The sequence below is a fragment of the Somniosus microcephalus genome, chromosome 25 (assembly GCF_052327205.1).
Source record: "Somniosus microcephalus isolate GS21.2 chromosome 25, FLI_Smic_1.0, whole genome shotgun sequence".
NCBI classification, from domain to species: domain Eukaryota; kingdom Metazoa; phylum Chordata; class Chondrichthyes; order Squaliformes; family Somniosidae; genus Somniosus; species Somniosus microcephalus.
The window spans coordinates 41,260,396-41,285,161 of NC_141011.1; positions in this window are offsets into that span (position 1 = coordinate 41,260,396).

Sequence of the window (24,766 nt, forward strand, 5' to 3'; positions counted from 1 at the left end):
CCCTTTCCCACGGTCAAACAACCAGTGCAAACTCACACAAAGCATGCCAACTAATCGAGGTACTAGAGGGCGGTCTGTGCTCATGGAGTTGCACCACAGCATGGCTCAGTGCCTTCAGGAAGAGGAGAAATTGGGGCAAAGAAATATGGTTAATCCTTTATGGTAATCTAGAAGTGGTGGGCGACCAAATTAGACATATAGGGATTAAAATTAATTACAAGAAATTATATATATATCTATTTTTAACCAGTACTGAGCTACAAAAGGTCCTTAGCATCGATGCAGAAGGAAAATATTGGCATTTCAACCTATTAGAAAGCAACAATGTTAAAGGTCGCATTGTTTTTGAATGCAAGTGAGAATTGACCGTTCGCTCTGTTTACAGTGGAAACATTTTGAACTTATTTATGTAAAATGAAGACATCACTTTCCTAACCTATCTATGACTCATTAATACCCATTGGGTGAACAGTTTTTTAAAAAAGATTTAGTTGCACACAATGATCATTAAGGTTTAACACTAATTTAGATGTCAAATCCTACCTTAAGTCTGATTATGGTTCTGTTGAAAAAGGCTGCCAGCGGGGTGGGGGGAGAACTAATCATCTTCTACAGAGCCGGGATGAAAGCTGGCTATGTTTTGGTTTAATTATTTGAGGACTGACCTTAGTAATGACTGTTTTGTTCTCCCCACACGGAAGTTTCTATGATTAATATTGTTGGTTCTTGTTAGTACACGTGTGTTTGTTTCAATGTTGACTTCTTTCTTTTGCTAAAATTGTACCGTGTTCCAAAAAAGGTCCAATTAATAAAATATTCTCTGATAGTTCAATTGGTAAATGCAAATGCATGACGTGGAACTGAGCCTTATAGGTCAGGGAATGACCCAAGTATGATCCCTGGTCTGTGCCGAGTTAACTTATCTCAGCCGCATTAACATTGCAATTGGCCTTGATACTCCCTGGTTACAGAGGAGAAAATTGGGCAGATTTCCTGCTCCTATTTGCTATCCAGAGTGTTGGCACTTTCATGTTAGGTGAGGACAGAATCAGACTTGGCTGTGATGTCTCCAATGGTCCAATAACCTGTTGATACTCACTGACTTGGCTCATGAATGATAAATGGCCATTTGGCCAGGTTATCAGATAGCAGGCAGAGGTGATTCCATGGCCCTTGTGGGAAGTTGAGCTTGCAGTAAGCGTGGGTTGGACAATCAGGTCTCTAATGTTGTAGCTCTTCCCCAACCTGTGGTTCCTGTAAAATGCAGCTTCCTTGCTGGAAGAATAGGATTGTGTAATCATCCCTCATATCTCGGCATGAGTCAAAGCTTTCAGGAGATGAGGGAAGAAAGTTGGAAGCAGTCAATGTGTTGCATTATATATAATAAATTGAGGGTAGTATGGTGGTATGTGAAGCTGAAGCTCAACAGAATCCTAAGATGTGAGTGCACACCTACAATTCTCCAATATTTATCAGACCATTAGGGGAGGCGCCTTGCTGAGACAGATTGCTTCTCCAAATAGAGGGAAAAACCAGGAGGTTGGGTCACAATGGCTCTAACTTTTGTGCCATTTCTATTTATATGGGTGCATAGAATTGAAAAGAAGGAAAGACTTGCATTTATATAGCATCTTGCCACATTTCAGAAACATTACAAAGCACTTCACATAATGAATTGATTTTAGAGTGCAGTGACTGTTATTACATAAGCAAAGGTGGCACCCAGTAAAGCACACAGCAAGATCCCACAAGTAACAATGCGATGAATGACCAGTTAATCAGATTTTAGTGATTTTGTTTCAAGGAGGAATGTTTGCTAGGGCACGGGGATATCTACCTATTCTCTTTTGAATAGTACCATGGAATCTTTAGCACCCACCTGAACAGGCAGATAAGGTTCAACGCCTTATCCAAAGGACGGTTACTCTGACAATGCAGCACTCTGTCAGCAGTGCACTGGGGAGTCAGCCCAGCTTATGTGCTCAAGCCCAGAAGTGGGGCTTAAACCTACAACCTTCAGAATAAAACTGACACTTCATTGTTGCATTAGTGCAGGCAATAGACCTCTAGGATCAACAGAAAGAATGAATAATTTCATAACATATCCAGAAAAGTTCACTTTCGCTTGCTTATGATTTGTAATGTGAGTTGTTATGTGTCTATGACAGCTCATGGACAGTCCGTGCACTGCGCATGCATTTTCTTGTGTTCTCCATACTATGTATTTCATTGCACGTTAATATTTCCAATGGGCCTCAAGAGGGCCTCAGTGTGTGACTATCAGATTATTCAGGGCGTACTGGGAAAATGTAATCTTTGCCAAAATGGACGTGCCCAAACCTGCCCGGAAGGTTCGTATCACCCTTGATCTGCCACCTTATCCATCTGTTCATGTCGGCCTCCAGGGACCCAGATGAATGAAACATTACTACACACCTGAGCCCAAACATATGAGTAAAACTAGTCAGCCTGTCAAAACTGCCTTTACAACCTCCTAACACAATGATCCAATTGTTCTTTACATCTCTAACCCACTCCAAGCTATGGAGCCAATGCAGCACTTGCCCTTAACCCTTAGATTGCTGAAGTGGATTTTTAGAAATCATACTCAGGAGAAGCAGGGCATCATGGGTAAGGATAAATGGCCAAGGCACTTCTGCCTGACAACAGCAGGCGAAATGCATTTAAACTTTGCACACAGGACCAAAAGGGACCTAAGATGATTGAACAATAACAGGTCAAAGGGCTCGCTTGATTGATACTGGCCGTTGGGAGATAAGGCAAGTCACAAGATGAGCACCTGGTGGTTCCATTGTATAAACTTTTGATATAATTTAAAGAAAGGTCACGCGAAAGTATGACTCATTGTGGTTTGGAGACTTAAATACTGAGATTTGTAAGCGATCGAAGAGACAGCCAGGAAAAGAGCTGCGGAGCTCTAAGTTGTCTCCCTGATCAGCCCCCATAAGTACCTTTTGTTTGTCTGTAACTATTTGTCTGTCAAAACTGTTTGTTGTTGTGTGGGAGACTGTTGGACTATTTGAATCTTAATAAACTGCTTGACTCTTTACCCTTGACAGGCTAGTGTGTGAAATTTATTGAAGTAATATTTTTCGCCACAACAATTGCAAAAGTATCACGCCTACCAACTTCTCTACTTTCATTGTAAAAGAGATTTACCCAATCTCTGCATTTTCTCAAGGCATTTATCTCTGGTCTGAAGTGTCTCACAAGATGCTGTTCACTGTTGATCAGTGTAATGTACATAGTGATGTCACTGCATCACCTCTTAATTTTAAGAAACTGTAAAAACGTTGACTGCACTCGTCACAACCCTAGTGCAGCAAGTTCCCTTTAGGTTCAAAATCTCCAATCACCGTGTTACCACAGTTGGTAGCACTCTTGCGCTGAGTCAGAAGATTGTGGTTTCAAGCCCCATTACAGGACCTGAGCACATAATCTCGGCTGACACTTCAGTGCGGTACTGAGGGAATGCTAGAGGTACCTGACATAAGAAAACTACTAGGCACTGGGTCTAAGCGTTAAACAAAACTTTAATCAACTGTTTTACAATATGGAGGTCTAGTTGTGTCCTTCACTAGTTCCTGTTAAGAATGTCCTCTGCAAGCTGGGCCCATGCCCAAGTATTTATACTCTCCCTGGACAGCGCCACCCGCAGGCCGCTCAGTATTATTTCATAAGTCTTTCTTTCATGAATGACTGATTCATGTCAGTACCTTCTTTCAGATAAGGCATTAAACGAAGCAGGTCTACCTTTTAAACAGAAAATAACAATCTTCGTAGAAGAACTAGGAGATTTCCTCATGTCCTGGCCAATATTTCTCCCTCAACGAAATACAGGCTAACTTGTCATTCATCTCTTATTTGCTGTTTGTGGGATCTTGCTGTGTGAAAATTGGAGTAACCAAGTCTACTCACAAAAGCATTCTGATCTGATGACAAATCGTCCAAAGTAAATCCACTATTATATTTAAGTTGTAGCTACTTCCATCTATTTCCAATGTGGTGGTTGTAAGTCCTCTATATTAGGGTCAGGTGGACCCAAGCCTGCCGTGGGGTCCCTACTTTCATTTTATAGAAACCTACTGAAAATGATCACAAACTTTGAACAAATGATAGTCAGTACCTTCTCCCTACTGGACCAGAAGAGGCATTCTATGGGTACATCTTTCAGCTGAGCTAAGGAAAGCAACAAAGGCTCTTCTAATATCTTTAACACACCTGGAGAGAATAAAAATAAAAGCTTGTTGATTGATCAACAATCCCTCCCTCACTTTTGGCTACGAACCTCCCTTTCTCTTTTATAAGCTACCTTGTCTCTTTCTATTTTATCTATACTATTGGGTTCAGTCCTCCTCTGAACATTCCTCTCTTGTTCCTCTTAAACTCCAAAAACAGCAACCTACAACTCCCTCCTCCTCCTCTCTACATACTTGCTGTGTTGAAATCGTTTTATCACACCAACTCCTACTCTAACCCATTCTTTGTGACAATCTCAAAAATGTACAACTCCTTACCTCCCTCAATCTTCCCTTCCACTGACAATTTACAGGTGTTTAAACCCAAGCTTAATATCACCAGACCACTACTTCCTGATTCAGCTCATCTTTTCTTGTATTCTTCTTGACATTGGTGCTGCCTTGCACTATGGGCCTTGGCCCTAAAAGCCTTTAATAAATCAAGTTAAGACTTTAAAGAGGGAATTTTAATTCATTTTACTTTTAATGGACATAAAATCATAGAGTAGGGTCGCAGGCCCAACTTGAAGATATGTCTCAGCAGTTTACCTCAACACTGGGAGCACAAATTTGTAAAAATTACCCAGTAGATATAAGTATCTGGAACTCTCGCCCCCAAAAGGCTGAGGAGTGTATGAGGTAGAGGAGGGTATGAGATTTTTCAAATTTAGGGACTAGATAGGTGGCCCACATCTTGTGGTCTGATGCAATATTTCAGGCGGGAAATTGTTCCGATGAAAAATTTCACTTGAAATGTTAACTTGTCTTCTCCCTTTACGGATGATGACAGATCTGCTGTGTATTTCTAGAACTTTCATGGATTGTTTTCTTTAAAATGGTGCTGACAAGAGCAAGGACTGGAAATGGTTTGGGGAAGAAGCTGAGTCTGATGGCCGGCGAGAGCTGGATTAACATAAACTGAAATCGAGTCATTAACCCGGGCAACTTCAACCATGCAGTTTAACTCGGCCTCCCTCACACGCCTGTGCTCAGTTATTCCTCAAAGCCAGTGGGTCCTGTAAACTCATAAAGTAGTGGCGATTAATCAAAATAGTAAAGTTAAATCATGTTTTTTTTAATAACTGCCTCAATTTCTAAAAGGGTCCCGATAGTGGGGCTCGATAGGCCTGCCATCTTGGTAACTCATTAACCAGCAGTCACAGAGTTTGATTCCATGACCTTTGCATAATAATTCCACAAGGACATGTTGTAAAGCTACAGGGTCCTCTGTCCAGTATGTACTATCCCTACAGGAACTGACAATGAGATATGTATAAATTGTAGAGTTCTAAATGACAGTAATTACTCTTTTTTTAAATCCATTGTGTGCTGTATGTATACAGAAGTGGACACTGAGGCACACATACGTTATCCAGTGCTCAATGAGAGTGAATTGTGCCCAGTTATCAGGTATGTACTGAGACACAAGGAACCATACAGTACTAGACATGAATGGATTGTTCACTTTTACTTGCTGTGTACTGCATCTCTGATGTGGAAAGATTATGTAACAGTTACTTCAGATAGCCACCAGATGCCTTCTCTGTTAGAATTTCATAAACATGTGCTTCCCCACAGCCGTCCATCTTGTGCCATTAACTGGGAAGAACACTGCACACAGACTGGGAAAAACACAATTGCTCAGCAGAAAACCACAAAGGCTCCGAATTTCCAATCCCCTTTAAGGAGGAGTCCTCCTCTGTAACCTCCTCCAGCCCTGCAAACCTCCGACAGCTCTGCGCTCCTCCAATTCTGGCCTCTTGTACATCCCTGATTTCAATTGCTCCACCATTGGTGGCCATGCCTTCAGCTGCCAAGGCCCTAAGCTCTGGAATTCCCTCCCTAAACCACTACACCTCTCTACCTCTCCTCTTTTAAGATGCTCCTTAAAACCTACATCTTTGACCAAGGTTTTGGTCATCTGTCCCAATATCATTGACATAATAAAACTCACTACGCACTTGGTTTGAGTATAAAGCAAGGCTTTAATCAACTTGTTTCAAAACATGGAGGTCTAGTTGTACTTCACTAGTTCCTTGTCTTAAAAATGTCCCTGGGCAAGCTGGGCCCACGCCCGAGTATTTATACTCCTTGGATGGCGCCACCAGCTGGCCATCCAGTGTTATTTCATGAGTAGTTTCTTCATGATGATGAGATTTATAACAATCTTCTTATGTGGCTCGGTGTCAAATTTTGTTTGATAACCCTCCTGTGAAGCACCTTGAGACGTTTTACTACATTAAAGGTTCTATATAAATGCAAAGTTGTTATTGTTGTTGTCCTGAGAGCTCAATCTTGTACTATGGGCAAGATCGTTCTTTGGGTAAAACATTAAACAGAAGTCCCATTTGCCTGTTCAAATGGGTATTGAGGATGACAGTGTCGCAGTTTGAGGAATGACAGGGCATTCTTTTGGTTTCCTGGTCAACATTTCACCCATAATCAACATCACTAAAAAAGATTGACTGGTCATTCATCTCCCTGCAGTATGTGATACATTCCTGGTGGAAATTGCCTGCACCACAGTCAGTAAGATTCAAAAAGTATTTCACTGTGTAAAGTGAAGTGTTAGAGATGTTTTGGCAATGAGCTTTAACCCTAGTACAAGTGCTTACTTTTCTTAACATCAATCTTCTATTTTGAAAGAAAGAAACAACACATTTATATAGTGGCTTTTAAAATCTCAGGACGTCCCAAAACGCTTCACAGCCAATGAAGTGCTTTAGAAGTGTAATCACTGCTGTAATGTAGGGAAATGCTGCAGCTAAATTGAACAAAAAGATCCCACAAACAGCAATGAGATAATGACCTGATAATCTGTTTTAGCGATGTTGGTTGAGGGAGAAATATTGGCCCGGACACCAGAAAGAACACCCTGCTCCTCTTCGAATAGTGTCATGGCATCTTTTACGCCTACCTGAAAGGGCAGACGGGGCTCCAATTTAACATCTCATCTGAAAAACGGCACCTCTGAGAGTGCAGCACTCCCTCAGTACTAACCAGGGATCAAATCTGGGATCCTCTTGGGATCAACTAACTCACCGACCAGGAAGCAAACCTGGGATCCTTTTCCTTTGCCATTTTTATCAATATGCATGACCTCACATTTATCAATATCAAGTTCTATTTGCAAATTACCTGACTCATTGCAAGGTTTCTCTGCATGATAACTTTTTCATTTCAACATCTTGGTTCCTGCACAACTTGATTTATTATCTGCAAACTAATGGACGATGAGAAGATTTTTACATAATTCCTGCACCTTCCTCTATTTCATTATTTTCCCCTAAATAGGTGCAATGACAACACTGGGTACACTGGAGACTTGCTGCCCCTTCTGGAATCTCACCAGAACCAATCCTATTTGCTGTAGGTCAGGTCACAGTTACAGCAACACAATACATTGGGTCAAAAAGCACATTAGGTGAAAAGCATAACAACGCTAAGTTTACAAAACAGTTTGTTCACAACAATAAAGCGGCTAATTACCGGTTAATATTTATTTGATAAAATATGTATAGTGCAAGTAACTCCGAGATTATTCTTTGTTTTAAAACTCAATGCACCATATGTGAGGCTGCTGTACTCTCACCATCAGGCACTGGATGGAACAGTTCATGGGGAAGGGTTTCTTTGTGCACTATGTGCAGCAGATCGGTTTTAACATTGGGGTCCATGGTTCAAGTAGCACCAAGGGGGGATCCGAAGGGGTCCATGAGATCACCAGATTTCTAACCGGGTCCAGGAATGTCACGTGCCAAATTGTCTTAAGAATTTTGGATTCTATATTTTTTTCTGTATCTGTTGACTTACTAGCACTAATTTCTGTTGCTGTGTGCTAATAAAAAAAAACATTTTCTGCGATGAGAGCACGGTTTTCTTTTATGTAGTTGGCACTGTCTTGAGAGTTAGGACAAGGGATTCTGTCAATGTTTGCAGAGGTCCCCCACACATAAAAGTTTAAATACTACTGGTTTATAAAGAACATGTTTATGTTCCTGCTACAAAATCCTCCAAAAAGCACCTTAAAGCCTGCTTCTTCAATAGTGCCTTTGGCCACCTCCCCGAGTCCCACTCCTTTACTGCTCCAGTCTTGTAGTTAAAAATGTGTGTTGTTAGCTTGAGTAATAACGAAGTCAGTCGGTGGTTCTGGTTACAACACTTTTATTCTTGCTTCAGTAGTTACGCAGACGGAGTACAATTAAATGTAGGTATGCGTTGTTCACATTGTACCACCTATTGTTCGTGGATATAGGGTATTTATACATTTCTAATGCGGGTGTTGCGGAAAGTCCTCTCTGTCCCCTATTGGTCCCCTTTTTTTTTAATTGCTGCAGCACCTTACATGGTACTTCTCCTTCAATGGTCTTCCTTCATGCCCAAACTCGCCTGGATTTGCCTACCCGTAACTTCACTACTTGGTTCCACTATGCTCCACACACAGCTATTATCAGTATCAAAATTAACCCTGTTGCTATGTGAATCTTAAACTCGTCTCTTTTCCCCTTCCTCTTAGCCTCCATGTATCAACAAGTCTGACCTCAACCCTGAAGAAATTTGGGATGTTTTTCTATGTTAAAGTGCCAAACGAAAGAAAGTTATCAATCCAGGTTCCAGAGGATAGCAGCTCAAGGCACGTGTCTTCAGATTCTGTACTGATAATCGGTTCCCTCTCATGGTCAATGAAGGATCAATCTTACCACTAGGAGGAAGCCTGATTTTCAAACCTAGCGACTACTGTACTGGATTTGAAGTGAGTGAAACCAAACAGCAGCAGCAGAAGCAAGGTGACTCGGCCGCATCGGGAACCGAGGCGCGAAGGCCGCACGGAGACGCAGCGGCAGCCGGAGCGAGGAGACTCGGGGAGGCCGCTTCGGGAAACGAGGCGAATCGGGGAGGCCGCACGGAGACGCAGCGGCAGCCGGAACGAGGTGACTCGGGGAGCCCGAGCGGCGAACGAGACACGGCCCGATCGGCGGCCGCAGTCCAGCACCCGAGCGACGACCGCAGTCCAGCACCCGGGCGACGGCCGCAGTCCAGCACCCGAGCGACGACCGCAGTCCAGCACCCGAACGGCGAACGAGGCACAGCCCGAGCGGCGTCTGGGATAGAAAGCCCGGGAAAGGCCCGAGGAGCCAGGCCCAGAGACCTCTGAGGCGAAGGGGAGCAACCAGAAGGCTTCCAGAAGCAAACCAAGACTGTGAGTACAGGGCCCAGGGAGGGAGACTGAAGCCAGGGAAAGGCCCGAGGAGCCAGGCCGAGACAGAGGCACAGAGACCTCTGAGGGGGAGGGGAACAGCCCGAAGGCACCGGGAAACAGCGGCTCACAGACCCAGGCCTGAGAAGGGTGAACCCAGAAGCCGAGGCCCAGGGACCACGGGGTCGGAGAGGGGGACCGGGAAAGTTCGCGAACAGGGAGAGGGAAACACCAAACCCGGGGCCCCAGAAAAGCTTATTATAAGATCAACAATACTTTACCAAAAATGAGCGAATCAGAAGATCCACAACAGCCCCGCTTCCAGATTCCCCCCAACACCGCAAAAAAAGCTATAAAAGCGATCAAGCATGAGCAGATGAGAGAAAAACCAGAAACACTTTTTGCTGACTGTTACAACAATGGGACAAAAAGTAACCTCATTTTCTACTCAGATCAGCCAGTGGCTTGGATCACAGCAATAAAATCACACTATACCAATGTTAAGCTAGAAAATACCGCAAATGGGTCCATAATGAAAATTAACACACCAGGAGACAGTTCAACTACGACGGTCAACGCGTACAATACCGGAACAATATTAGTGCAAGGCAACCTCGACAAATTTGCAACAGCCTTCAGGACACTGAAAAAATTAACTAAGGGGGGAAGGAACAGCCCCAGAGTGGCCCGCACTCCCCCCAACATTGACAACTTACCAGGAGAAAATCTGCCTGGTCAGGAGGTGAACGAGCCACACAGTTCAAACCAGACACCAACCCCGGGGAACCACAGCCACACGATACAACTGACAAACCCCAGCATAACTACCAGGGAGGAAGCCACATATAGTCCCCCTACCATTCCCAGCTCACCAAGAGAAGAGCAGCATAGCCAGGAAGTGAGTGAGCCCTCCAGGGCCGACCAGCCTAGCCAGGAAGTGAGTGAGCCTTCCAGGGCCGACCAGGCACATACCCCGGGATCACACAGCCAGATACAACCAAAAGATAAATTTAATCAATTAGAGATAGAGGTGGTTAAACTTAGAGAGGACTTCCTCAAAATGAATGACTATCAAAATCAGGAGAGGGAGAGACACAAGAGAGAGCTGAAGCTACTTGAGAACCAGGTGAATCTACTTAGGAATCAGGTGAAAGAGCTGCAGGAAAAAGAAGAGAGCCATAGAGGAGAGATAACAACATTAGACCAGCAACCAGAGGCTAGAGATAAGACAAGACAGAGCCGGACGGAACGGCTGCACTCCCACACGGAACAAAAGCAACAGACACACAATACAAGGGGTGCCACACAGACCGACCAGCATACTGATTCGCAATCTTCCCCCACCACCGTGGAACCACAAGCGGGCCGCTCACAAGAGGTACGCACACACCAGACACCCCAGCCCAGCACACACACTATGAGTCCAAGCGAAAGCCACCAGACAGTAAACACAAACAAGGCTGACGTCGTAATACTCATAGACTCAAATGGGAAATTTCTATGGGAGAAAAAGCTATTCCCTAGAAGTAAAGTAGAAAAGATCTGGTGCCCAACAACAAACAGAGCCATGGGATGGCTGACCAAAGCCAGATTAGGCTCCCCCCAACACATAATAATACACACGGGCACAAATGACCTAAAGACCCAACAGAAAGAAGTAGCAACATCGCTCAGAGCAATGATTAGGAAAGCAAGCAGTACATTTCCAAACACTAGAATCACTGTTTCCACAATATTGCCGAGAACAGACTTCAACAACAACACAATTCATGAGATAAATGCCAGCATAGCAAGAGACTGCGAATCAAACCACAACGTACACCTGGCCCAACACCCCACCCTTGATGAGGAATGTCTTTACGACCACGTCCACATCCAAAGGCAAAGAATATCGATCTTTGCTAAAGCCCTGAAGGACGTCGCTTTTAACCGGGTCCATACCCAGACTCCAAGAGGACCCCCCCCCGACCACCAGAGATCAGCGGGGTACATATCAGGAACACTACAAGGACCACCAACACACCAACCGAGACCAGAGAGGATCCCCATGAAAAACAACAATATCAGACCTGCACCACTCCTGTCCCACAGGGGAATAGGACTGCTCCCAGCCAGACAGAGGGAGAGATGCACAGGACGTACGCAATACCTCAGACAGAAACAATCCATTAAGAGACAATAAGCAGATGTGCAGCAGCATCTACTTCCGCCTTATGGATCAAGGACTAATTAATAGAAAGAACTGTAACCAAATTGTATTAACTTTTGTAGACAACTGATGTGATCTTTTTTTTCCCACACTTAGACACGACAAACACGTACCACTCTTTAACCTATCATAGTAAAAGATCAAACTTAACATGAAATCCTTATATATTTCGACCTGGAATATCCAAGGTCTACGCTCTTCACTGCGAGAAGTGAAAAGTAGGACCCCAGAGTTCATAGATGAAACTAAAGACCTAGATATTATCATTTTACAGGAAACTTGGTATAAAGGAAAAGGACACACTGGCTGTCCCCAAGGGTACACTGAGCTGGTGGTCCCCTCCAATAAATTACCAAGTGTAACCCAAGGCAGAGACTCCGGAGGCATACTGATCTGGTTTAAAACAGAACTTAAGAATTACATCAAATTTATAAAAAAGGGCGAAAACCATATGTGGCTCAAACTTGAGAGGGAGATTATCTCAAACACCCAAGATGTTTACATTTGCGCACTTTATATCCCTCCAATCGATTCCCCGTACTTTAAAGAGGACACCTTCTCCAACATGGAGGGGGAAATTATCCAATACCAGGCCCAGGGGAACGTGTTGATCTGTGGGGACCTCAATTCAAGAACGGGCGAAGAACCAGACTTCACCAATAATCAGGGAAACAATTACATTTTCGGGAATAACCACTTTGACATCCCTTCCCTTCCATACAGGCATAACTGTGACAAGCAGTCAAATACCAATGGAAAACAGCTACTACAGCTCTGTCGAAACCTGGGTCTGTACATTGTCAATGGTAGGTTCATAGGAGACCTCCTAGGAAGATCGACCTATTGCTCACCTCTTGGCTGCAGCACAGTAGACTATATGATTACAGACTTAGACCCATCCTCTTTCAGAGCATTCACAGTCAAACCACAAACAACACTGTCAGATCACAGTCAAATTACTATGTTCCTCAAAAAGACAGAAACAAACAACATAGAAACACAACCCAGTAAACTGTACAACACCAAAAAATCGTACAGATGGGCCAAAAACGACACGGAAAAATACCAGAAAACAATTAGCAATGCATCAACTCAAGCTCTCTTAGACACCTTTCTGGATAACATATACACTCACAATAAAGAAGGCGTAAACCGGGCAGTTAGTAAACTAAACAATATTTTTGATAATTTGGCAACAAATGCAAACTTGAAAGCTCGCAAGAACAAACCCAAAACAAAAAACTATGAAAAATGGTTTGACCGAGATTGCCATAACATGAGGAAAAAACTTAGAAAAATATCAAACCAAAAACACAGACATCCAGAAAACGAGGAACTACGCCTTACTTATTGTCAGACACTAACACAATACAGAAACACACTCAGAACCAAAAAAGAGCAATATATTAAGAATACACTCAGCTCCATGGAGGAATCCATAGATTCCAATTGTTTCTGGGAAAACTTGAAAACACTACACAAAAAACAACACGACGATTTGGCCATTCAAAATGGGGACACATGGGTAAACCACTTTGAAAAATTATACCAGAAAAACACACTAAGACCAGAGCAACACCAAATATGCAAAAAACTGGAAAAGCTAGAAATGGCCATAAAAGATAACCAAAACCCGCTGGACGCCATAATAACAGAAAAAGAACTTCTTGAAAAACTCAAGGACCTGCGACCAGGAAAAGCCTGCGGGACAGACGGCATACTAAACGAGATGATTAAACACACAGACAACAAAATGAAACTGGCTATCCTAAAACTCTTCAACTTGGTTCTGAGTGTCGGTTATTTCCCTGATATCTGGAACAAAGGACTCATAACGCCCATATACAAAAGTGGGGACAAAATCGACCCAAACAACTATCGAGGCATCTGTGTAAACAGTAACCTGGGGAAGGTATTCTGTAGCATCATAAACAAAAGACTTATAAACTTCCTTGAGGAGCACAATGTCTTGAGTAAAAGCCAAATTGGATTCCTGCCAAACTATAGAACATCCGATCATATCTTCACCCTACAGACCCTAATTGACAAACACGTTCACCATAACAAAAGCAAAATCTACGCATGCTTTGTAGATTTCCAGAAGGCTTTCGACTCCATCTGGCATGACGGTTTATTCCTGAAACTTATCGAAAGTGGGGTAGGAGGGAAAACATATGATGTAATTAAATCAATGTATACAAACAACAAATGTGCAGTTAAAATTGGAGACAAACAAACAAAATACTTCCCACAGGGGCGGGGGGTGACGCAGGGCTCGCCAATCTCACCGACACTCTTTAATATTTACATAAATGGATTGGCAAAACTACTTGAACAATCTACAGCACCCGGCCTCACCCTATATGAATCCAAGGTTAAATTCCTCCTCTATGCAGACGACCTGGTTCTGCTGTCACCTACTAAAGAGGGGCTACAGCAAAACCTGGACCTGCTGGAGTCGTACTGCCAGACTTGGGCCCTGACAATAAATCCCCAAAAAACCAAAGTCCTTGTGTTCCAGCAAAGATCCAAACATCAGGGACCCAAAATAAATTTCACAGTAGGAACAACCAAAATTGAACAAACCACTAACTACACATACTTGGGCTTAAAAATCAGTTCTACGGGAAACTTCAAACTGGCTGTGAATGAACTGAAAGAGAAAGCAAGAAGGGCTTTCTATGCCATCAAAAAATCAATCCAAATAGAAATTCCAATTAGCATTTGGCTCAAAATTTTCAAATCAGTAATTGAACCAATTGCACTCTATGGCAGTGAGGTATGGGGACCGCTAACTCAACAAGAATTTGCAAAATGGGACAAACACCCAATTGAGATCCTACATGCAGAATTCTGTAAAAGTATCCTCCGGACTCAAAGGAAAACAGTAAACAATGCATGCAGGGCGGAACTAGGCCAATATCCATTAATAATCACTATCCAAAAAAGAGCCACCAAATTTTGGAATCACCTACAAATGAGCAATCCCCAATGCTATCACTACGACGCCCTGAAATGCCAAGAGCTGACCATAAAGAAGAATACCCTCAGTCAACTAGTCCTGGGACTCAGTGAAGTAACTACCAACAATACTAACAATAACCAGCCCCAGGACAGTGACAGGGTAACACAAAGAATTCGACCCAACACAATCGTCGCTAAGCAAAAGGAAAAATATCTGACATATTGGGCAGAAACAACAAAAACCCAAAGCAAACTCAATTGCTACTTGGCCCTAAACAGACAATACAACATAGCTGATTACCTGACCATGGTAAAGGATAACAAACTGAGAAGAACCTTGACAAGGTACAGACTTAGCGAACATAGCCTAGCGATCGAAAAAGGCAGACACAGGCAGACCAGGCTGCCAAGAGAGGACAGGATATGCTCGCACTGCAGTCAGGGAGTGGTGGAGACAGAGATGCACTTCCTCACAGCTTGTGGAAAATATCAGGGCATCAGGGAGAATTTCTACCAAAAATTCTCACAAATATGCCCTGATTTCAGAAATCTGAATGACAACCAAAAACTCCCATTCCTACTGGGAGAGGAGAGAAGCTGTATAACACTGGCGGCATGCTATGTTACAGCTTGCCATGAACAGAGAGCCAACCAGTAAACTAAGAAAAGAATATATATAAACAATGCGAATGTATATTTATACACTCAGGGATATACCTGTTTATACACTGTATGAATAGAACTGCGTTTATGTGGTAAACCATAAATGTATTTTGATGCTTTGGCAACATAAGATGTAACTTATCATGCCAATAAAGCGATTTGAATTTGAATTTGAATTTGAGTGTTGACACCTTCAAGTGTTGCACTGACAGACTGAGGTATCCTTTACAGTATCTCTCTCTGATAAAACATGGCCTCTGTTATCATACAGTTTGTGGTAGCACATTTACCCTCTGGGCAGGAGTTGGTTTCCCTCCGGTGGAACTAGTGGAATATTCTCTATCTCCCAAGCTAAAGGCCCAATTTTAACACCCCGTGCCCACGAGAATGGGTTATGCAGGGAAATAAAATATCGGCAGTCTGGCACTTGCCTTGTCCATGGTGCACTTGTGCCTTGCGCCATTTTAACAAGTGGGTTTTGGGCAGTGTACAAGGCCCTCGCTTCAGGCAGGGCCTTTTACACTTCAGGCAGGCGAGGGCCTCATTGAAATGCAAAAGTAGGGGTCTGATGATATAATTCAGAACCCAATGAGATTTTAACGCAGTCGCATGTTCGATGCCTGGTGCCATCCTTGCCAAGGAAACCTGGCACCACCAGGGAAACCTGGAGCCACCAGGGAAACCTGGAGCCACCAAGGAGCAGGCCCCAGACCAGGCCCAGAAGAGGGTCGCGAAGGTAAGAAAAAGTTTCTGTGTGGGCCAAGAGGAGCAAGACTGCTGCTCCGGGCGCCACAAGGAAGCCTTAGGCCTCTCCTGTCCTGGGCTTCCCCCTTCCCCTACCGTGATCACACCCCTCTTCCACTATATAAATGCAAGCTATTATGACTTTTTCTTGCTTGTTCCCTTTCTCGCCAAGTAAAGTTGGGATATAAGACTAAAGTATCTCCTGCAGAGAAAAGTGTAACTCAAGGATATCCCACAAAAGAACAGAGTACAATCTCTGTTCAATCTTTGTAACTGCTCTTTAGGTAAATACAGGCAAATTATACAGCCCAATGTTAATGGCTATTTTATCAATAGCAAAAAATGACTTAAACACACTGATCTCAACTGCACTGCTGCATGGGGGAAGGAGTAGGGATTTAAAGCAGAGGCCAGACATCTCTGCTTGGGAATGGGCAACTGTATGGGGGCATTTGTGCACCTCTTGGTGATTTAGCCACACGGGAACTAGCAAACGGGACAACTGAATGGGGAGTCTCCACCTGGCCCTTGGTCACAAGTGGCATCAGCAGCGTGAGAGCAAGTTATCTGCACCGCCTGCTCAGCCACTGCAAAATGTCTGGCTAGAGGGACCTTTGAGAAGAAAGGGTATGCACACTTATAAAAGAGAGTAAGGGGCGAAATTGGGTGCCTTTGTGTCTCCTGTTAGTGCCCCCGGTGGCGCTAATGGGGCACAAATGGCTTTGCAAGTGGGCACAGCGCTGACATCGACTCCCGCCATATTCGGTGGGAGTTTTGCGACAGCGATGCACCCCGATCTCCTTTGCCCAGAGTTCATGACGTCGTCGCCGTGCGCATCGCCCCGGTAGCGCCCCAGACCCAAAATTGACTTCCGCCCCCTGCAGCAGCGCCGGGCGAAAACACTAACAGCTGCAGGAGACGTGCATCGGTCGGCCGGCCGCTTCGGGGGGGATGATTAAAGGAGAGGTGGCCGAGGTAAGTAAAAAAAAACTTACCTTTTCTGTTCTGCTTTTTTTCGCGGGTTCGTGCCCGCGATCGATCAGCCCGGCACTCTGCTTGAGTGCTGGGCTGATCGCGCTGGATTGCGGCTGCCTTGGTGGTCCAACTAGGTAATTTTTCTATTGCAGAGCCTGCAGCGATGGCCCTTCCCTTTAAGGGAGGGAAGGAGCCTTTGAACGCGGCAGCGCTGCACGGCCCAGTGTGCAGCGCAGCTGAAGTCTCCAGTCCGCCTGCTGCCAATTACACTCCAAGAAGGAAGTGGAGTGCTTGATTTAGCGCTCCACTTCCTTCTTGGAGCGCAAAACAGATTTTTTTTTAACGTTTAGAAGCATTAGCGCCTAGTGCTAATTTTCCAAACTTTTAAAATTTAATGTCCCAAATTGGGCGACAATGAATTTCTCCCCCTAAGTACCATAAACAACCCAGATCCCTCCAATGACAATGACCCACACTATAACACTGTCTGGCATGCATTCTCTTCTACAACACTCACTATTTAATAACAACAACAACTTGCACTTATAGAGCACGTTTAACGTAGCAAAACGTGGTGCCGCAGGGATCAGTGTTGGGGCCTCAGCTATTTACAATCTATAATAATGACCTAGATGAAGGGAACGAGTGTAATGTATCCAAGTTTGCTGATGATACAAAGCTAGGTGGGACAGTAAGCTGTGAGGAGAACACAAAGGGCTGGGTTTTATCAATGGGGGCACGTTGGGGTCGGGACTGCTGCTTGTCGGGTTTCAGTCCTGCCCCCAACAACATCTGGCCAACTCACACTATTTTCCCTTGATTGACCTTGTTAAGCCCGCCCTGCGGGCTTAGCAGGCCAATTAAGGGAAAGCAGGTGACAGAGAACGTCAGAGTATGACGTTTCATCTGTCAAAAATTTTTGACAGATGAATTGTCATCATTTGACAGCTTTGAGAAGCTGTCAAACACTGACAATCTCTGATCTTTGGTGAGTCCTTGTACTCAAGACTCACCAAACCTCTTTCCTGAGCAGAAATCAGATGGCTGTTCCATCGGAGAATGCGGCAGCCATTCTGTCATCTCTGCCGTGGAGATGAGGAGCCTCCGGATCCCCAAGGGTTGAAGCCTGCAGGAAGAAACAAAGGTAAGAAAGCTTTTTCTAACATTTTTCACTCACCTCCCATACTTAACTCTCCACACTTGCACCCATCACTCACCTCCACTGCGCACTTTTTGACCCCTCTCACCCCCGCAGACCCACTGCTCGCCTCGCTGACCCTAGCGAGGTTTCCCGACGTCATGAAGCCCGCATTTGTGTTGGTAAAATGGGGATAAGCCTCTTAACTGCCTGTTAACTACCTGTTAACAGGCAGTTAAGTGGCTGTAATCCCGTACCCGCTTCAAGGAGACGGGTCCCTGCGCGAGTCGGGTACCCGCCTCCCGGGAAGATGGCACGGAGGCAGGTTGGGAGCGGGTTCGGTACCCGCTCCCAGTTTCTGCCATTTTCCCGGCAGTTCCGCCTCCAAACCTGCCTCCCCAAGGCTGGGAAAATTCCCCATGAGTCTGCAAAGGGATATAGATAGGCTGAGTGAGTGGGCAGTAAGGTGGCAGATGGAGTATAATGTTGGGAAATGTGAGGTTATTCATTTTGGTAGGAAGAATAGAAAAATAGAATATTTTTTAAATGGTGAGGAACTTTCAAATGTTGGTGTTCAGAGAGATTTGTGTGTCCTCGTGCAAGAAACACAGAAAGCTAGCATGCAGGTACAGCAAGCAATAAGGAAGGCAAATGGCATGTTGGCCTTTATTGCAAGGGGGTTGGAGTATAAGAGTAAGGAAGTTTTGCTACAGTTGTACAGGGCCTTGGTGAGACCACACCTGGGGTACTGTGCACAGTTTTGGTCTCCTTATCTAAGGAAGGATATACTTGCCTTGGAGGCAGTGCAATGAAGGTTCACTAGATTGATTCCTGGGATGAGAGGGCTGTCCTATGAGGAGAGATTGTGTAGAATGGACCTATACTCTCTGGAGTTTAGAAGAATGAGAGGTGATCTCATTGAAACATACAAGATTCTGAAGGGGATTGACAGGGTAGTTGCTGAGAGGTTGTTTCCCCCTGGGCTGGAGTGTCTAGAACTAGGGGGCATAGTCTCAGGGTAAGGGGTAGGCCATTTAAGACTGAGATGAGGAAGAATTTCTTCACTCAGAGGGTTGTGAATCTTTGGAATTCTTTGCCCCAGAGGGCTGTGGATGCTGAGTCTTTGAGAATATTCAAGGCTGAGATAGATAGATTTTTGGATTCTAGGGGAATCAAGCGATATGGAGATCGGGCGGGAAAGTGGAGTTGAGGTCGATGATCAGCCATGATCTTATTGAATGGCGGAGCAGGCTCAAGGGGCCGTATGGCCTACTCCTGCCCTTTTTTCTGATGTTCTTCAAAGTCCCAAGGTGCTTCACAGGAGCATTATCAAATAAAATTTGACACCGAGCCACAGAAGGAGATAGTAGGACAGGGGACCAGGAGGGGAGATAAGAGACAAACTAGAGAAAGTTTTGAGTTCAAGGCTAGTGCAGGGGGAACCTTGGGGGCAGTTTGGCTTGTGGGCCAGAGGGATGGGAAGGAAGCGGCAGAGACAGCGAAATGGATGGTCTCAAGCTTAGTGACAAAGAAGTCCACGAGCTTCTCGCACTTGTTGTTGGAAGTGAGGGTGGAGGCGGAAGGGGCAAGGGGTTTAAGAAGACCGTCTGTAGTAGTATTTAAACAACCATAAAACTGTTTGGGGGTAATTGACTTAAATGGAAATAAAAATTGAGAGAGACGTATAATGGGCTGCTGAATCGATATCGCCCATTTTACATTATCACCCAAAGTCAAAATTACCCCCTCTCTCTATTAACATAGCACTCATTATAACACAAGTGTTTTATAGCTCCCTCACTAATACAGAATCAAATTAACATCCTCTCAATACAACATATCTTCCTAAAACATAATATGGATAGTCTATGGCCCTTTTTCCAATAGGGAAGACATGAATATTCAGTAACATGTACCATTGTGACCCCTGATGTAACAACATACAAGAAACAAATAATGAGAAAAGGCCATTTGGCCCACCAAGCCTATTCCTTCCTCAGATCATGCACGATATGCCCAGCCATGGAATTCACCAACTTAACAACTGGGTGAAATATTCAAATAGTTTTTTTGCAAAATTATTAAGGGAAGTGACAAAGCTTACCCAGGCAACTTGTTCAGTATGATAAAATGCTCAGATAGCAGGGGACGCATTTTAAATACGAGAACACGAGGAGTAAGAAGGGAAGTCGGGGGAACCTTTTACCCTAGTGGAAATTACAACTGAGTAACACTAGGGAAGGCCACTGAAGGGAACAGTACAAATGCGTCCAAGACTTATTCTTCAACCCATTTATACAGGGTATAATTAAATGTGTTCCTGGAGAAAGAAGCGTAAGTGGGTAGGTAGAGTCTGTCTATCAAGAAGGAACAGGTTTGTTGGTCTGTTAACGTGCAAAGAAATTCTTAAGTTCTACAAAATGTATTCCTGTGATCCAAAAGGTAATGGAGCACAACTCAAGAATTTTCCACAAACCCATCAGCTTATATTACTCAAAAGCAAAATACCACGGATGCTGGAAATCGAAAATGAAAACAGAAAATGCTGAAAACACTTAGCAGGTCAGGCAGCATCTGTGGAGAGAGAAACAGAGTTAACGTTTCAGATCGATGACCTTTTTCTAACATTTCCCGTTCTGATGAAAGGTCATTGATCTGAAACATTAGCATATATTACTCATCTTTGGCCAAGATCTCTGCCTATAATAACCTCTCTGGAACAGATCCAACGCTGCTGCACACTTCCTATTCAGAGCTGAAGCCAGTATTATAGAGAGGGCACATGTAACATGAGAACATAAGAAATAGGAGCAGGAGGAGGCCATTTGGCCCTTCATACCTGCTCCGCCATTCAATAAGATCATGGCTGATCTTCTTCTTCATCTCCAATTTCTTGCACTATCCCCATATCCCTTGATTCCCTTAATATTCAAAAATCTATCAATCTCTGTCTTGAATATACTCAACGACTGAGCCTCCACAGCCCTCTGGGGTAGAGAATTCCAAAGGTTCACTTACCTCTGAGTGAAGAAATTTCTCCTCATCTCAGTCCTAAATGGCTGACCCCTTATTCTGAGACTGTGACCCCTGGTTCTAGACTCCCCACCCAGGGGAAACATCGTCCCTGCATCTACCCTGTCAAGCCCTGTAAGAATTTTGTATGTTTCAATGAGATCACCTCTCATTCTTCTAAACTCTGGAGAATATAGGCCTAGTTTACTCAATCTCTCCTCAATGGACAATCCCCCCATCCCAGGAATCAGTCTGGTGAACCTTCGTTGCACTCCCTCGATGGTAAGTATATCCTTCCTTAGGTAAGGAGACCAAGGCCTAAAAATTCGGTTGCTTTGCGCCTCCCGTTAGCGCCCTCTTAGGGCACTAATGGGGCGCAAAGCAACTAGCGCCTGGGTGTGGCGCCGCCAACGCCTCCCGCGAAATTCAGCGGGAGGTTAGCGGTGGCGGTATCCATTAGCACCCCGCGATGCTGCGTTGCCGGCGATGACGTCATCGCCGTGCGCAGCGCCCCGCTCGCACCCCGGCCATGATCTTTGGAAGCGGCTCCTGATTTAACGCTGGGACGGCGCAAATTAAAGGGGAGGTGCCAGGCAGCCATTTTTGTTGCTGGCCACCTGCCAGCACCTGCCCCCCGTTGCCGTCCCCGGCCTCCTGAGCAGCCCCCCCCCCCGCCGCTGCAGAGTGCCGGCTGCGCTCCGTGAGCCCGGCACTTCTCTTGAGTGCTGGGCTCTTTTGCCAGTGCTCCGATCCCTGGTGGCCCAGCTGGGCCCCGGGTCGCGCTGCGCTAGGTCCCTCCCCTTTAAGAAAGGGAGGAAGGCCTGGAGTACCATGGTGCAACGTGCCGCAGAGCGTGGCGCTATGGCATGTAGCACCGCAATAGGGAGGTGGGGCACTACTGGTGAATTTCAGCTGCAGGGGTGCTAATTTTTTTGGGGTGCTAAAAGTAGCGCCTCAAAGGGGACACATCCAATTTTTCCCCCCAAAACTGTACACAATACTCCAGGTGTGGTCTCACCAGGGCCCTATATAATTGCAGTAAGATGTCTTTACTCTAATACTCAAATCCTCTTGTAATAAAGGCAAACATACCATTTACTTTCCTAATTGTTTGCTGTATCTGCATGTTAACTTTCAGTGATTTGTGTACAAGGACACCAACATTTCTCAATTCCTCACCATTTAAAAAATACTCTGCTTTTCTATTTTTCCTACCAAAGTGGATAACTTCACATTTCTCCACATTATATTCCATTTGCCATGTTCTTGCCCACTCACTTAGCCTGTCTATATCCCCTTGAAGCCTCCTTGCATCCTCCTCACAACTTACATTCCCACCCAGCTTTCTATCAGCAGCAAACTTGGATATATTACATGTGGTCCCCTCATCCAAATCATTGATGTAGGTTGTGAATAGCTGAGGCCCAAGCACTGATCCTTGCGGTACCCCACTAGTTATAGCCTGCCAACCCGAAAATGGCCCGTTTATTCCTACTCTCTGTTTTCTGTCCATTAACCAATCCTCAATCCATGCGAGTATATTACCCCCAATCCCATGAGCCCTAATTTTGTTTAATAACCTCTTGTGTGGCACCTTATCGAATGCCTTCTGAAAATTCAAATACACCACATCCACTGGTTCCCCTTTATCTATTCTGCTAGTTACAACCTCAAAAAACTCTAATAGATTTGTCAAACACGATTTCCCTTTCATAAATCCATGTTGACTCTGCCCAATCCTATTATTATTTTCTAAGTGCCCTGTTACCACGTCCTTAATAATAGATTCTAGCATTTTCCCTACTACTGATGTCAGGTTAACTGGAATAATAAAAGAAACAGAGTTAACGTTTCAGGTCGAGAACCCTTCGTCAGAACTCCGGTCCTTGCTCTGAAACGTTGACTCGGTTTCTCTCTCCTCGATGCTGCCTGACCTACTGAGTGTTTCCAACATTTTCTGTTGTTATTTCAGATTTCCAGCATCTCCAGTATTTTGCTATTGTCTCAGGCTAACTGGTCTGTAGTTTCCCGTTTTCTCTCTCCCTTCTTTCTTAAATAGTGGGGTTACATTTGCAGTAGCGGGGTTACATTTACATGTAACATGCTAATCCTTGGCTGAAATTCTGTTGAGTTTAGGTGCTGACTGCAACAAGATGGAGTGGCTGCCTCTGTAATTGTCGGTTGAATAAGCTGCCGTGAGGAGCACAGGCTTCAGAAGTATACTCACCTCCTGCGTTACACTGTACAATCATCTCACCGCGCCCCCCCCCCCCCCCAACCCCGCTGGAGGCCAGCTGGCTATTAACTCAGTCTCTTCTCGCTGCATAGCAAGATGGATTAACACAGAGATGTGACCATGTAATACAAAGTCCTGGAGCTAGTTTTCAGGCTGTAAGCCTCACATTCCTTCTCCATTTACAACTTGAATTGAGAAGCTCTGCTTAACGCATAATTAATACTTTCAATACCTTTCAAAGAGGCCTCTCATTGTCACACTCATGAGGTAGACCCAGCCTCTCAGTCAGTCCCTGCAGCAAACAGATGAGTGCAGAGTACTCAATGGCTCTCTTTACATGAAGGTCTCAGAGGCTTAAGTGTTGTTGACTGTTTTTCATACTTTAACATCTAGTGACGTGCTTATTTTGTGGAAGCAATTCTGCATTATTAGGAAATAATAATACTTGTACATTAAAATGTCTCTTTGCACAATTAATTACTTCGGAAATGCATGACTGTTGTTCTGCAGACAGGTTTATGGCTAGACGAGGTGATGATATGCTCAATTCGCCTTGTTTACATTACAGCAGCACAGGTTTGTGCATGGACAGGTATTCTAGTGATGCATTGCACATTGATGTATCTGGCCCCGAACCTTCCTGGATGCTGGAGTAAGGTCTGTGCAGTCCAACAACCAAAAAATGACACTGCTGGTGGCCTGTGTGCCAAGTGGAGAGCTCAGCCCACCCGTGGCAAATATATATGGTGACCAGTGGCACCCAGAATTGCTGAAACAGCCATTTCCCATCACGCTCACTCCATCCAGTTGCCTATGTCCAACTTGCAACGAAGGTTGTCAACACTTATGATTCTCGACCTTCAAGTAGGGGTCTTGTAGTGGCGCCAAAGAGAAGCCGAGGACAACTCCGGAAAATGCAACACGAGAAATTGTGTGCATGAACCCTGAATCCACCATCTCCTGGTATAACGTCTGCAGTTATTTATTCCATGGAGAAGTGGCGTTTTAACTAGTGGGAAAGCTTACAGGAGGCCTTGAACTTCCTCACAGGGAAACTGGAAAGTGGCAGAGTGTAACGAATTGGGCTCTCTCTAATACATCCTACTCATGCTCAACACAAAAGTCAGCTTCCATAAGCAAGCTTGCAATCCCTATGATGAGAAACTAGAGTCTGGCCAGGATCTACGATGGCAGAGAATGACAGTGAATGTGGGTGGTGAGGTCTACCACTGGCTTATCAAAACAACCAGGATTTACCTCCCCCAGTTCCCACTGGTTGCTCCTTTACTGCCAGGCTCCTGCTGGATTTCCCTCCTGTCCACCACAGTTAACGCCACTTCCCGGGGCTCCACAGGGAAGGTGGTGGTAG